The sequence below is a fragment of the Hevea brasiliensis genome, unplaced genomic scaffold (assembly GCF_030052815.1).
Source record: "Hevea brasiliensis isolate MT/VB/25A 57/8 unplaced genomic scaffold, ASM3005281v1 Scaf206, whole genome shotgun sequence".
Lineage (NCBI taxonomy): Eukaryota > Viridiplantae > Streptophyta > Magnoliopsida > Malpighiales > Euphorbiaceae > Hevea > Hevea brasiliensis.
The window spans coordinates 60054-74266 of record NW_026614703.1 but is presented as its reverse complement, the minus strand read 5'-3'; the positions used below and the strand labels follow the sequence as shown (position 1 = coordinate 74266).

Below are 14213 nucleotides of genomic sequence, written 5' to 3'. Positions count from 1 at the left end.
TTTATTTAAACCCTAATATTATGCATCAATTTTAGATAATCCTACTCATTTATAATACTATTCTAATCTCTATTTGGAAGAATATAAACATAGACAGTACTTACTTATTATGCTCCTAGGGTTTTTCTTTTCTATATCCTTCTCCTTAGCTTTAGATTCTCCCCCTTTGCTCTTTTCCAGAAGTTATTAAGGTTGTGGTATATTTAGATTTCTCTTTATTTGTAAAGGTTTGGAGAAAGTAAGAGAAAAGGGTGTGAGGGAAATGAAAAGGGAATGGAAGGAGATATGGGAAGGTTTTAAAGTATAGAAGAAGTTGGTTTATGAAAAATATCTGAATTTCTCTCCTTTTATACTCCTGTCTCTCCATATTCAGGAGTCGAAGTTAAGTTCTTCGGCAACTGAAGGTGCCTTTTCATCAAATACTCCAAAATTTCCCATTTTAATTTATTAATTACTATTTTAGTTAGCATTTTAATTAATCTTTTATTGTGTTATATGTTAGGTTTGGTTCCTAGTCTGTAACACCCCTATTTGAATAGCCTGGTATATTTCACTGTTCCGGTGACCGGTGTCGATCCAAACAATTAAGGGGATTAGAACCACATTTAAGACAACTAGAGAAGTTATAAATACAAATAATTAGTAATTGCCAATTAGTTAAATATAAATAAGAAAAACAGAATATAAGAAGTTAAACGAGCCGAGAGTCATAGCGATGGGTGACCGTCTCGGGAACGACTGCGAAGCCATTTTAAACTTAAATTTCGAACTGTAAAATGTGACGCTGCGATCCTTAGGACCCTTATGAACACAGTGGAAAAGAAAAAATCACGAAAAAGAACTGTTAAGTCAGTCAAATAATTAGGTCAGAGAGCCGAAAGAAATATTGAATTATTTGCAAACTGGGATGAACCGATGAGGGGCAATTTGGTCAATTGACCAGAGTGACTACTGACATAAATGTCAAATAAAATTGGAGAAAAGAAATTTTCGGAATCGAGAATTAAATTAAAGAACTAATAAAAAAAATAAAAAAAAAGAGGAAAAAGAAAAAGTTGAAAAAGGTTGATTACATCATGCTTGACACATGCATGATGCAATAAACTTACTAATTTAAGAAATTGAAAATTGTGGGATAACTATCTATTAAAAGAGCATAAAATAACAAAAAGAAAAAAAAAATTTAATTACTTCTCCTCTATTCCCGTCAACCCTTTCTCTCTCATTTCTCTCATTTCCTTTCCACCATTAACACCCATTTCAAGCTTTCAAAAGCTTGATTTTATTTTATAAACTCCCTAACTCCTTTAAGTAAATCTTGTTCTTGGACTTTGACAAGCATCTTGACAACAAAAAGAAGAGGAAAGAAAGAAGATTTGAAGAGGGAGAAATTCAACAAAAGAGGTGAGTGGTTAGTTTTTAATATTATGTTTAAATTCATAATTAAGTAGTTGAATTATACTAGAAATTATGGAAAAATGAAATGAAATAAATTGTTGAAGGACCAAACCTAAATTTTAGTCAACTAGGGTTTGAGGATGTGTATGCATGAACTTGGTGAATTTAAAGGTGTATGTGAGCTTATTGGTGTTGAATGATCATGATTAAATGTTTTGAATTAGTTAAATGCATGAGGTTAGTGAATTAAGATTTTGAACATTAGGGTTTATGGACCAAAAATGTGAGAAATGAGTAAATGATGTCTTTGACCTATTGTGAAGTGAAAAATGGTCATTTGTGACCAAATGAGTTGTGTTGGAATGGTTGGAATTAAAGTTAAATTCGAAGGGAGTATGGTCATGCTGCTGGCAGCATGACCAAGTCAACTTTGAAGGACCAAAAATGAAATTTTACAAGTCCAATTGGTATGGGACCAATTGGGGATGAAAATAGACATTAAATGACACAATTTTCATTTAGGAAGCATGCCCAAAAAGTGACCAAAACCTAGTGAACAAATTGACCAAAGTTGAAAAATTGCAGGCTACCCTGTACAAACTGACCAAATGAACAGTGTTTGTTCATTTGGTCATAACTCGAGCTAGGCAGTTCAAAATGACTTGAACTTTTACTAGTGGTTAGATGAGATATAGACCTAAAACTTTCATGAAGAACACAAACCCAAATTCTGCCAGCAACTAAGTCATTTGGCCACCCAAAGTTGATGACCCAAAACTGCCAGCACCAAAATTGCCCAGAAAATCTAGGTTGTGTCCAATCCGGCAGCCATGGTTCAAATGGCCATAACTTGAGTTACAAAACTCCAATTGGAGTGATTCAAAAAGGAGAATAAATTTACGACAATAGGGAATATTTTCTATGAAGAAAGGTTTGCCAAATTCTAACGTGAGAATGACCAATGGAACAGTGCAACTAGGGACACCAAAACTGAAAATTTGACAATTTTACCTAAAGGACTTAAGCTCTAAGAAAATGACCAAAACCAAAAAATTTAATGACCAAAATGTGGTATGTGGGTGAAGTTGGAGTTTCCATACCTATTAAGCCTTAAAAAGTCAACAATTTGACTTGAATAGTGTAGTGAATAGTAACCCAAAACACAAAAACTTCGAGAACGTCGAAATTAGCACATTAAAGCTAGATAAAAGTGAAGTTAAATTTATTTTTGGATTTATGCTAAGTTATGGTACGGAAACACTATGAAACTGTGTGTTTCAGCTGAAAAAGGCTTGGAAGCTCTGAGAGACTGAGTCAAGGCCTAGAGGCGACTCACGTCAGGTCTGTGCACAATAATTCTTGTTTAAATATTTTATTCTCAAAAATTTGACTCCTCTGATTAATTATGTACTGTGTTGCCATTTTATAATCGCAAATATGACTTTGAAAATTGATCAGATTTCTCATAAATTATTTAAATAAATTGTTTTGAATTGATTTTGTGTTCACACTTAGCATGACAGTATCACATTATTCCTCCTCCATTTTTGGGGTTGAGATCGTTTATTTTCCTCACTCTCTGGCTTGCCAGTTGAGGTTGAGATCGGATGAGTACTCATTAGCTAGCTAGCCACCTCCCTCATTGATTTCGATTAATGGGGTTGTAGATTGCTTTGTCGTGGTGTACAATACGGTATTGATCAGAAATTTTGTGTCATGGCTTAAGTTGTGTATGATTTTGGCAACATTGTGTTTATTAAATTATTTGACTAAATTGTGTTATTATGAGCTTTGATAATTTGTGAAATGTGATTGAGAAATATTTAAATTGTGTTTCATCAATGAATGATTTATGTATTGTATTTTAAATTTTTATTGTGCACCACTGAGTATTTTTATACTCAGTGATAGCTTATTTTGCTGTCGCAGATAAGAGCAAGGAAAAAGCAGCAGAGTGAGTTGCTATTGAATTGTGGACCACACTGATCTTTTATACGGGTATTATTTTATACCCTTGTAGTTAATTTTGATGTAAATATTATAACGCTTTATGTATCAAAGTAAAGTTCAGCAGTTGTAAAATAAATTGTAATAATATTATTTTTGGATTTCCTTCTGTAAATTAATATTTCTACATGTGAATTTCATACTTTATGCATTGTGATTGAAGTTATTAAATACTTTGAGATGATAAATTTTGATTTGGATTGTAGAATTATTTTGAAGTGAATTGAATTGAGTTGACTTGAGATTAATTGAAGGTTGGGAGTTGAGAAAATTATTGTAAGTGTTTTTTTTTCAGGTATTTGAAGAACTATTTTCTCCAAATACAAACGGAACTCTGTCAAAATTTTTATAAAATTTGCGGCAAAATTAAAATGGACAAAAATTTTTACTAGTATTTAAATTTTGAATAAATGGTTTTTAATTCCTACCAAAATGGTCACCACTTCCAAAATGTAAGAAAATTGTTTTAAAATCCCTTGTAGGGTACTTAATGAGTTATCGGTAAGTGAAGTTCGGTAGTTCATTAAGTATTCTACGGGATCATGTTATGCCTTACAGAGGGGTAAGGTGTGACATAGTCACCAAGTCCCAAGAGAATATTCCATTCCCCAAGGCATATTCCAACTAACTATGGTGAAGGGTATTACACTTCTAATTAGGTTTATCCCTTTTTGTTCTAATCTTTGTGACCTTGTCCTTGGGCCTACAAAGAGAGCATATAGAGTATATTTTATTAACAACTTCATTAAGATAAGGTTAAAACATATTTTATGAAATAGGCAACCTTCAACAATTCAATGTAAAGCTTTTGGCATCCGAAGTTACATGCACTGTATACCTTATTGTTAACGTAGTTCGACTGTTGAAGTTTGATGCTTTGCTTGTCGAACCTGAGTTCCTCAAAGCTCCCAGTTTACTTTTTATCCTTGTTTCTACTCATTTAATCTTTTTATTCATTCTCGATCATTTTATTACCATTTTAGCTCAGTTAAACTTTATCCTTGCTATTTGATAAAATTCATTTAACCAATTACTTTCATAAAAACGTTTATTATTTAATCTCTTTAATCCCTAATTCACAAATCAAGTTTAGGAAATTTAACCTAGTTATATATAACTATTCCAATCACTATTAAAGGAAACATTAGTGTAAGAAACACTTACTTAATGTACTCCAAGGGTTCTTTTTCTTTTTTCTTTTTTTTTTGTATTCCTTTCCTTAGCATTGGTTTCTTCTTATCTGTTATTCTGCTAGTGTTCTTAAGGTTATACTTCATTTGATTTCTCTATTTGCAAAGATTCAGAAAAAGTGAGAAGAGAGAATGTAGGGAGAGAAGAGAAAGAGAAATAAGAGAATAGGGAAGCTTCTAGAGAATGAAAAGGAAGGTGTGTTATGGAAAATATCTTATGTTCTCTCATTTTTTATACTTTTGTCTCTATACATTCAGCAACCGAAACTAAATTCTTTTGCAGTTAAAGATGCTCTTCTTTTAAATACTCTAGAATTCCCTCCTTAAGTTGGTTAATTATTACCATAGTTTGTTTATTATATGTAGTTTACACTTTCATTGGTTCAAGCTAGGTTTCATATTATTTAAGTCCAGAGAAGAATCCATTCCCTGAAAGCTTAATCCGGCACACTATGGTAAGGCATATTACATTTAGGTTACTAAAAATTAAAATATATATATATATATATATATATATATATATATATATATATATATATATATATATATATATATATATATATATTATTTCTTCCTCGTGTCTCTCCTAGTTTTACCTTTTCTAATCACAATTTAATAAATTTCAAATATTCTCATTAAAAACAATATATATTTGTTTTACACTAACAACACCATGTAATACCCAAAAATTTAAGGTATATATAATTTATTAATTTGATTATTTTAATATTTTTAATACATTTTGAGATTTATTTTAAATTTTAAAATTTAATTTTATTAATGAATTTGGGTGTATTTAGTGAAATGCTGTTTGTTTGTAATTTGAAAGAATAAATTAAAATAATTATATTTTCTATATTATTATTATTATTAAGAATATTTAATTTTTAGTTGAGATATAATAATAATAATAATAATAATAATAATAATAATAATAATAATAGAATATTTTGAAAATCGCATGACAGCCCCCCTTCCTCCCTTTCTCAACGCCTCCTTCCCTTTCTGTTTTTCATTGCTCCAACTGGCAACTAGGCCGCCACCAAATTCAATAGTAAAAAATTTAAATTCAAAATTTTCAAAATAAATCTCAAAATGTATTTAAAAATATTAAAATAGTTAAATAAATAAATTATATATTTCTTAAATTTCTAGAGTATTACATGTCGTTAGTGTGTGTGTCTATATATATAGACACACACTAACAATATATTGTTATTAGTGTAAATATTTAAAAATTATTAAATTTTGATTAGAAAATGTAAAATTAGGAGAGATGTGAAGAGAGAGATTTTTTTTTTTTTTTTAATTTATGATAACATGTAAACCTACATTTTCATGCAGTATGGACTTTAAGTTTACTCAAATCAAAATTAAGGGGTCCTGAGTTTTAGGATAGAAATTGAAGTTAAGTGATGATACTGAAAAAATACTTATAGTAGAGTGATAGTGAATGAAAATCAATCAGTTAACAGAGAAATTTATAATATTCAATTACAATAATTTTAAATATTCAAATTGAAATTGAGCGAGTTTTAAGAAAGAAATTGAAATCAAGCAATAAAACTAAAAAAAAAACATAAAATTGAGTAATTGTGAGTGACAAATACCCTATTTAAAGTTTTAAACATGAGGATAAGTAAAGATAATTTTGAATTTGAAATCATAATAAAAGTATAGCACTCTATTTAGAGTTAAACTAATCATCTTGCACACGCATTGCGTGAATAATTTATTATGTTATTTTAATAATATAATTTAATATTCTTATATTTTATAATTTCAAAATCATATTATCTTCGTAAATATAGTAAATGCAATTTAAGTGTTATTAAAATTTTATATGTTTATATATTTATCTCAGTCAAATTAAATTTACATTTTTAAATGGTTATTAATTATTTTATAAAATATTATTTTATTATAATGTAACAATATAATATACTTACAACATAAATGTAATTTAAAAAAAAAAAAAGAACATGTATGATTTAAAAGAATATATTCATAATAATTAATGAACAATATTTGAACCCTTAAAGAATTGAATTACCATTGGAATTGGGATATATAAAAGTTATTGTTTTTCAATAGTAAATTTTTCAAGGAACTACTTATATAATTAGACCCACAAATACTGAAAGAGAAAATTATCAATATCCATGATAAAAAATGAATTATAATTTATAAAAGATTTTAAATTATTAATTAAAACTCTAATATATATGTTTGTGTGAGTATATACACTCTAGTAATGACAAAATATGAAAATTTTATATAGATAAGGAAGAAATAAATAAAAATATCAAAAAATAAAGAGAGATAGATAACTGTAGCATACAATTTGGTCTTGAACTTGGAGTGCCGAGACAGTAGTGAAGGCTTCTCTATTCCAAGATATTGCGCGGAAATCATTTTTTCACCATTGGATTACTTTGTGAATTCACCGATACAAACCATTCTTACTAAGGATGTTCATGGAGATTCATAAGAGTTTAGGCATATCTGTAAAGGGATACCAAAGAGGCATCTTCTAATTACAAGGTGGTGCACATTTGTGAATTACAAGAAACTTATTGCAGGTGATTCTATATGAGGGTATGATCAACTATATTTCTCTAATATGTGACTAATATAAATATAGATTACACGATAAGGTTTGTTAGCCTTATCTAAAGCTATTTTATTTACAAATGATAGAATTTTATAGTTACAGATGGTTATGTTTACATTATCCCCATCATTTAGATTAATTGATATTGTTAAATAAAATTATTATTTTTTAATTTTCTCTATTATGTAACTGATATAAATATAGATTACATGACAATGTTTGTTGGCCTTATTTATTTTCAAATGATAGAATTTTATGATTACATATGATAACATTTTTTTTAGAAAATAAAAGATAGTGCTTTCATTAAATAGAGATAGAATACAATTCTGAAGTACAAAATTTCATACTACTACAATTTTACATAAGAAAATTTAAGATAAACTACTTATATAAAATATAATAGTAATTAGCTTAATTTGGCCATTTGACGGGAAGCATGCTCCACCTACGAGCCTGATTTTGAAACCATCAAACTTAGATCTCACGCTAACAAGTAAAAGGACTACCAAATGGAAAGGGAAAAAGTTGAGTTGGCACACATATAACCTTGGGCCAATGGTTTGGACAAGTAAAGGTTAAGCATTTTATCAAACAACTTATATGGAACTTGAGTATTCTTCAAATTAAAGAAAATCACAATCTTCATCTTCCTTGCAACACATAATGGAATAATGGTAGAGGCAGAAAGCAGTTTCAAGCAGCCAAGATGGTCTCTTTAGGGAATTAACACTCTTAACATTGGTGGCACTCGCAGAATTGGGAAAGCAATGATGGAAGAGCTTGTTGGGCTAGAAGTTAGATTGCACACATGTTCAAGAAAATGAAGCAGAGCTAAATAAGTGCTTGAAAAAGTGGGACGCTAAGGGGTTGTGGGCATTGGGTCAATTTGTGATGCAACATCACCAGCCTAGAGAGAGAAGCTAATTGAGAAAATGGGTTCTATTTTTAATGGTAGTCTCAACATTCTTGTGAATAATGTTGGCACAAATATCAAGAAGTCAACTATTGAGTACTCTGTTGAAGAATTTTCAAAACTCATGACAACTAACTTTGAATCTACATACCATTTGTGCCAACTTGCACATACTATTCTAAAAGTGTCAGAAGCAGGAAGCATTATATTCATTTCCTCAGGCGTAGGTCTTTAACAATTTAATGGTGGATCAAATTATGCATCGACCAAAGCTACACAATTAATCAACTTACAAAGAATTTGGCTTGTGAGTGTGCAAAAAACAATGTTAGGACAAATAGTGTTGCACCGTGGTGTTATCAAAACCTCGCTTATGGAAATTTTTCTTAGTAACAAAGAGTTCTTGAATAAAATAGTATCTCAAACTCCTCTTCAACACGTTAGAGAACCAAAAGAATTCTCATTGCTGGTTGTATGCCTTTGCCTACTTGTTGCTTCATACATTACTAAACAGATATTTCTGTTGATGAAGGAATTAGTAAGAATGGATTTGATCTTGGTAAGCAACTATATTGAGCAAATTAACCTTCTCTTTTCTACTTTTTTTCCTCTTGATTGAAAATGCATTTTTTTGTCCAACATATTGAGTTGTTTATCTTCATTAAAATGTTACTATTTTTTATCAAAAAAACTTACGGAAAATCACAAATCATTTAAATGTTGTATTTCATCAATGTAACAATGCCCATTGATTATAAATTATTACACAGAGATTCAACCTTTGAACTCAATTCTCAATTTCTCATTAATAAATAATGTGATTTTTTTTAATAAAATTGATTTATTTTTATTTCTTTGAGCTTTAAGCCATGCGTTCTTGATTTTCTTTGCCCATATTCTTCATAGCTTGTGCCTATTAAGTGCAACAACCATGATTGTATGTTCTTACTCCTAGGTAAGGTGAGGTGGTAAAAGTGGCAGAGGAAAATAGCCGTTGGTTGGAGAACATATGAGTTTGGGTTATTTTGATGACATTGTGCATGCTTTATTTTAGATTTAAATTACTTAAATTGTTTGTAATCTGTAGCTTCTTAAGGTGAAGAAGAAAATGCACTTGCAAGAAAGAAGAAAGAGTTTATAGGTAAGAAATGAGCATCGTTTTAAAGATGGGTGCCAACTAGCCATTATAGGTTCAACATAGACAAACAATATCTTATTCACTCACCTCTTTCCATGTGAAATCATGCAACTTGATTACTATGCAATTTTGTGTCTAAATGTTATGGTTTTTTTTTTTTTTTTTTTAACTTGAGGTGTCTAATAGGTTCAAAATTTAGTTCAAGAGTGTGTTAGGCAATAACTAAATAGTACAAGTGTGTGATTATGTATTTGGCTAACACCAAATCGTCACAGAAGAGGAGACACCAAATCTTCCCAAAAGAGGTGATAAAACTCAAATTTATTAATAAGATTAGACTAACAACAAACACATATCTATTACAAAAGGATATAGATAGTTACATTTAGACTATCCCTATCATTTAGATTAATTGATATTTTTTAAATAAAATTATTATTTTTTAATTATGCCAAGTGTCAATAAATGATGAAAACACCCATAAAATTGTGGTTAATAGTTTTTGAGTCTTTTGCTTTTATATTTGTGTGTGTACGTGTTGTGTTTTATATATATATATTATATATATATATTAGATTTATAAAATAAAAAATTATTTAAACAAGCTGTAGTCTTGGCAGGCATATTACTAAAAATATTATTGTGGCCCAGGAGGTGTTTCACTCGATGAGAAGGAAGACAATTAGGTTTGGTTTCATGGCTATAAAGATTGATATGAAAAAAACTTATGATCAAATTTTATGGAATTTCATGTTTGACTCTCTAATTGAAGCAGGCACTTTGTGTCATTTGTCATCATACACTGTGTGTCTTACAACTCTACACAGATTTAGTGGAATGGCAATGTCTGTATTCCTTTTTATCCTGCTAGAGGTTTAAACCAAGATGACCCCCTGTCTCCTTCTTTATTTGTTCTTTATAAAGAGCAACTCTCCCATGCCATATCAAGAGCTGTTAATTTGAATATATGGTGGCCTATTAAACTAAATAGGGGAGGACCTAAGCTTTCCCACTTATTCTTTACGAATGATCTCATCCTCTTTGCTGAAGCGAGTGTGGATCACTTGACTGTTATTAAGAATTTCCTTAATGATTTTTGCTTTTGTTCAGGTTAGAAGGCCAGTGTGCGTAAATCTCAAATATTTTTCTCCAATAATGTTAGTTCTCAACTCTACAATTCTATGAGTAGGATGCAAGGGTTTTAGGTCACTAATGATTTAGGTAAATATATGGGTGTGCCTCTCTTTCATTCGAGAGTTCGCAAAAGTACTTATGATTATATTCTCCAAAAAGAACAAAAGCATTTATCGGAGTGAAATGCTGACCTTTTTTTTGCTAGTAGGATTACTCTACCCCACTCTGTAATTATTTCTATTCCATATTATGCTTTGCAGACAACCAAGCTACCTACTTATATCTATAATGATGTTGATAAACTCTGTCATAGTTTCATTTAGGGCTCAGTGGAGGGTAAGAAATGCATGCCTCTTATTAAGTGGGACAAGGTTCATCAGCCTAAAGAGACAAGTGGTTTGGGTTAAGGCTTTCTTGCTAAAATTGGGTTAGACTATGATCTCTTCCCCAAAACTTTATGGGTTCAGGCACTTTTTTCCAAATATCATATGGATTTGGAAGGGTAATCAATGGGCAATCTGAGTTTTAATTGTTCAGTTCTTTGAAGGGTATTCATGGGGTTTAGAAAGATTTTCTTCTTGGTTTAGCATGGTCGATTAGTAATAGTCGAAGAGCTCGCTTTTGGCGTCATTGTTGGTTGCTAAATAATTTTTGTTTGGTAAATGTGGCTTGTATCATGTTCCTACTTTATTGTCGTATGAAGTTGTGGTTGATTATATTAATGATAATGGAGTGTCGATTTGGGATAAGTTTGCTTCGTTCCTTTCCCCTAAGATGGTTGACCTTGTCACAACTACCTTTCCTCCTTCTACTTCTCAAGGTACGGATATATGTTATTAAAAGTTTTCTTCTTAGGGAAACTTTTCAGTCAAATTAGCTTATAATTCTCTTACTGCCTCCCCTCATGGTCCTACTATTTGGAAATATATTTGGCAATGGATGGGTCCTTAACGCATCTAGACTTTCTTATGGCTTGCAAGCCACAATAGGATTTTAACAAATGAGGAGAGAGTTCTTCGGCATATTAACTCTATGGGAGAGTGCCCTTTTTGCTTGGGTTTCTCTAAATCTTCTCTCCATGCTCTTCATGATTGCAGGCATGTCGATACAGTATGGCGTTGTTTTGTTCCTAGTGGTCTAATTAGTAATTTCTTTGATACCTTGATTCCTATTACTGTTTGGCGAGAGAAAAATTTGAAATTTAGGGATATTAGTAGTAAGGGTTTGTCTTGGCCCTTATTGTTTGGTGTAGCTATCTGGAAATTTTGGAATAGTAGAAATCAATTCCTCTTTGAAAATGTGATGGCTAAGACTTCAAGTTTAGTTAATGAAATTTATTTTACTGCTAGAAACTATGTTGCAGTGTTTAGTGAGATAGATGCTTTGCGCAATGGGGTGGGGAGGCAACAAGATTGCTGGGTTTCGTGGCAAACTCCTGTGTCTAATTGGTTGCAGTTAAATATGGATGGTGTTATGGCTTGTGATGGCTAATTAACTAGTTAGAGTTGGGGGGTAGAGGGGGGGGTGTGTCTAGTTCATGATGGTTATGGTAGATGATAGGGTACTTTTGTTGCCCAATAGGAAGGTACTCAATGTTATTAGCTTTGGGCTCTCTTTGAAGGTCTTAAATTAGCAAGGAGGCTTAGTGCTTTATGAATCTTTTGATTGAGTGGGATAATTTGCTTGTTATTCAGCTTGTGAATGGTGTTTTGCTGCCTATTATTCATGCTACCTCGCTTGGTTTTTTCTATCCAGAGTTTGGTTCTAAGGAGTAGGATTATTTGTATCTCTCATATATGGGGAGAAGCAAACATGAGTGTTGATTTTCTTGCTGGTATTGCAGTCAATTTCCCTTTTGGTGTTCATGAGCTTCAGCATGCCCCTCTTGGCCTTCAATAATGGCTTGACTATGATTTGTCTGGTGTAGCTTATGGTGTTCTTGTCCTGTTTAGTTTGTCTTTATGCTTTGCTCCCCGTTTCTAAAAAAATTAAAAAAAAATTGTAAAAGATATAAAATTTAAAAGTATTTAAAATTTTAAAAAAAATCATCATATCAATTTAATGAATTAAAACTTTGAAAGTTGTCTCTGTAGAACAAAACTTGTTTGTTCCACTTTGCTCAATGAAGTAACGGATTGTTGAATTTACTAATGTATCCCAAATGCTCTGTTTGTCAAAGTTAATACAGATGGTTCTCTAAAGAGGAATGGTGAAAGGGCTTTATCAGGAGGACTCATCAGGGATGATAGAGGTTGTTGTTTTTATGGTGGATTTACAACATTGGGGGAAGGTTTTTATTGAGCTTTTAACCATACGGGTGAAAGGAAAAAAAAAAAAAAAAAGGAATTAACAAGAAGGGGTTAGTTTGAAAAATATTATCAATGGAAGGTGAGTAGAAAAAAGAACGTTAGTCATATTAGCATTAATTAAGCAGGACGCTACTTATAATGGCATTTAGAAAGAGAGCACCAATACTAATAGTGTTTTGAAGGAGAAAGGGCATGGGATGTTATTATTAATAGCATATAAGGGTTGGGATGCTATTATAATCAGCACTCCCATGCTTAGACGCTATTATAATAGCAATCTCATGCTTAGACAGTATTATAATCAACACTCCTATACTATGGCTCGTATCATATCCGTGACAAACTTTGTTGCTTTTTTTACATGGGGTGCTAGTAAGAATAACGTCCAACCTACCATTTGCTAATTTTACTGTTGCTCTAATGTTCTCTGGCTTGCTCTCGTCCATATTCATTTCATGTTGTTTTAAGGTATATTAATTAGTGTTTTTTACTAACATCTATTAAATAGATGTTAGTAAAAGAAACTAATTAACATACCTTAAAACAATATAAAATGGATATAGACACAAGAGATGACTAACCAGGCTAGAGAACATTAGAGCACCGGTGAAATGGGCAAAGGGTAGGTTTTTATTTTTACGTGGACACTATTCTTACTAGCACTTACAAAAAAACAAAAAGAATTTGTCACGGGTATGGTATGAGCCATAATAGCGTTCAAAGTGCTAATTACAATAGCATCAAGTATTGAGTGTTAATTATAAGTGTCTAAGCGTGAGAGTGCTAATCATAATATATAGTATCCAAGCATTGGCATGTGAATAAACCAAAACGCCATTACAGTTGGCATCCCAACCCATTAATAGCATCCCGGGCCCTTTCTCCTTCAAAATGCTATCAATATTTGCGTCCTCTTTCTGAATGCCATTACAAATAATGTCCTTAATTAACGCTAATGTGACTAGAGGTTTTTTTTTTTTTTTCACTTGCCCCAATGATAATATTCCTCAAGCTAACCCCTTTTCGTACCCCTTTTTGTTAGTTGTTTTTTTCCTTCCACCCATATGGTAAAAAGCTCATTTTTATCCCAGGCGCTAAAATCTGGGCTATGTCGGAACGTCTCAAAACTTGCACGGAGACTGAACCATAGGAGTGCGATCGTAATGCAACAATTCTATTACTGTTAATATTTTCCAAGGAAGATTGCAGACTCCAGGTTGCGCCACAACCATAATGCAATATATCCAGAATCTCTTGCAGTTTCATTGGAAGGTCCAAGTCTCACACATCTATTGCTAAATTACCAGGTGACTGACACGCAGATTTCTCCAGTTCTCTCCTCAAGGCTATCATTTTCTCCAAGTTCCTCCAGCGAGCATCCTGCCTTGGCTCCAACATGATCTTTGTGGTGTTACCTATCCTCGTAGCTTATGTGGATATATAACTTATTATATTAAAATATGATAATATTTTAAAATTGAATAATAATTTATAGAAAAAAGGGAAA

At 31.4% G+C, this 14213-nt stretch overlaps 1 pseudogene; it reads left to right on the top strand.

The window, feature by feature from the left end:
- The first annotated feature begins 7883 nt into the window (after positions 1-7883).
- On the top strand, positions 7884-8701 carry LOC110652115 (tropinone reductase homolog At5g06060-like; annotated as a pseudogene).
- The last annotated feature ends 5512 nt before the right edge of the window (positions 8702-14213 follow it).